The sequence below is a fragment of the Sceloporus undulatus genome, chromosome 11 (genome assembly GCF_019175285.1).
Source record: "Sceloporus undulatus isolate JIND9_A2432 ecotype Alabama chromosome 11, SceUnd_v1.1, whole genome shotgun sequence".
Classification (NCBI taxonomy): Eukaryota; Metazoa; Chordata; class Lepidosauria; order Squamata; family Phrynosomatidae; genus Sceloporus; species Sceloporus undulatus.
The window spans coordinates 3,130,766-3,133,211 of NC_056532.1; positions in this window are offsets into that span (position 1 = coordinate 3,130,766).

Consider the following 2,446-nt stretch of genomic DNA (forward strand, 5'->3'; position numbering starts at 1 on the left):
ACATCACACAGCCATCCATGTTAGGCATTTTGGGACGGTTCCCTTTCAAAATGTGCAGCTGTTTTTAAGGTCAAACAGACTTAAGGGGCTTTATAGCAGCAAACAATAGAGACCCACCGGCTGCCAAAGAGAGGCTTTCCTCGCTCGGATGGTGGTCCAGTGGAGGAAGGGACGTGATCCAATTTTATGGGATCCTCCGACATGTTTCAAGGAGAGCTGGGAGCTATTTCGGCTGTATTAAAGATTAACATCTGATTCCTGGTGGCCGTCTGGAACATATATCTATTTCCCTCCCGCAGGATCAAAGAAGTTATGCAACATAGGCATGGAGGATCAGAAGGGGCAAAGGAGGCACTATGCCAACCTTGGCAAGGGCATACCCACCCCCAGCCCCTGCCAAAGCATGCTCCATGCCATCTCTAAATGGAGGAGATGCAAGCCAGGGACCTTTGTAGGATGGGGAAAATCCTTTGGAGACACCTCTTAAACAAGGTCCATGTCAAGGTACAGGATTTGTACACAAGCACCGGGGGTGGCGGACCTATTAGAATGGTCCGCCCTCGAAGGCTGATGGAACCCAAAAGGTTCCAAGAAGCCCTAGAGGGGTATATGGTTGGAACTGACGGCGATTCTGTTGATGCCCTGACCAACATCTGGGATATTGATCTCTCCAGGGCTATACACAGTATCGTTCCCAAGCGTCCTCTTAGGCCTGCTTCCAAAAAACAGCCCTGGTATACAAAAGATCTCAGGGAAAGGAAGCGGGTTCTGCGACGACTAGAGCACGACTGGCGAAGACATCAGCACTTAGCCGACAAGGCACTTCTGGACTCTCATTTGAAGGCCTACGGAGTGCCAATAAGTGCAGCAAAGAATTCGTTCTATGCTGCACATATCGCGTCCGCAGAGTCGCGTCCGGCAGAGCTGTTCAGGGTAGTGAGGGAGCTTACTCAGCTGCCCTCCTCCCTGAACTCTATTTTGGAACCATCCAAGGCCTGCTGTGACGAGTTTAACAACTTCTTCGTGGATAAAACCTCTCGGATAAGGGCTGATCTTGACGCCAACATTTCTTCAGGAACCAGAGTAGAGGCCTCCAGAGCCTCCGTGGACTCAATTGTACTGGATCATTTTGAGTCTGTGAGTACTGAGGATGTGGACAAGATCCTTCGAAGTGTTAGGAAGACAACATGCTCTCTCGATCCCTGTCCCTCGTGGCTAGCGGCTCAGGGGGGCGGCGGCTGTAACTATCATGTTGTGCCGCATAATTAATTAATCTTTTAGGGAAGGGCGATTTCCATCCAGCTTGAAATTGGCCATTGTAAAACCGCTGTTAAAAAAGCCCTCCCTAGACCCCCTGATTCACAATAATTATCAGCCTGTTTCGCTGCTGCCTTTTCTGGGGAAGGTATCGAGAGGGCGGTTGCCATTCAGCTTCAATCGGTCTTGGATGATACTGATTTTCTAGACCCATTTCAAACTGGTTTCCGGGTGGGCTATGGAGTTGAGACTGCCCTGGTCGCCCTGGTCAATGATCTCCGTATGGGCATGGACAGGGGTAGTGTGTCCCTGTTAGTGCTCTTAGACATCTCAGCGGCTTTTGATACCATTGATCATGGTATCCTTCTGGAACGCCTGAGGGAGTTGGGTATCGGGGGCACTGCGCTCCAGTGGTTTCGTTCCTACCTCTCGGGTAGATTCCAGATGGTGCAGCTGGGGGACGTGTGTTCCGATAAGAGGGCACTTACATCTGGTGTCCCTCAAGGAGCCATTCTGTCTCCCATGCTATTTAACATTTACATGAAACCGCTGGGAGAGATCATCCGGAGACATGGGGCGCGGTGTTATCAGTAAACTGATGACACCCAAATATGTTTCTCTGTGCCTCCGACTGATGCAGTGACCAGGGAGGGCATCTCTCCTCTAAACGCCTGTCTGGAGTTGGTAATGGGCTGGATGAGGGAAAACAGACTCAGTTTGAATCCACAGAAAACGGAAGTGCTCGTGATAGGTTCCCCGGGCCCAGGGATGGATATCTGTCCACCTGTCCTGAATGGGGTCACGCTCCCCTTGAAGGACTCTGTTCGCAGTCTGGGGGTGCTTCTAGACTCGTCGCTCCACCTTACATCTCAGGTGGATGCGACGGTCAGGAGACTTGTTATCAGCTTCGGTTGATACGCCAGCTGCGACCCTACCTGGGCCAGGGGGACCTTGAAACGGTGGTATATGCTCTGGTAACCTCTCGGTTGGATTTCTGTAACGCGCTCTACATGGGGCAACCCTTGTACCTAACTCGGAAGCTACAACTGGTTCAGAATATGGCAGCGAGGCTGGTCACTGGATGTTCCAGGACCAGCCATATAACACCTGTCCTACAAGATCTACATTGGCTGCCCATTCGCCAGGAACTCTAAGTCAAAGCATCCCTGACAGATGGTCATCCAGTCTC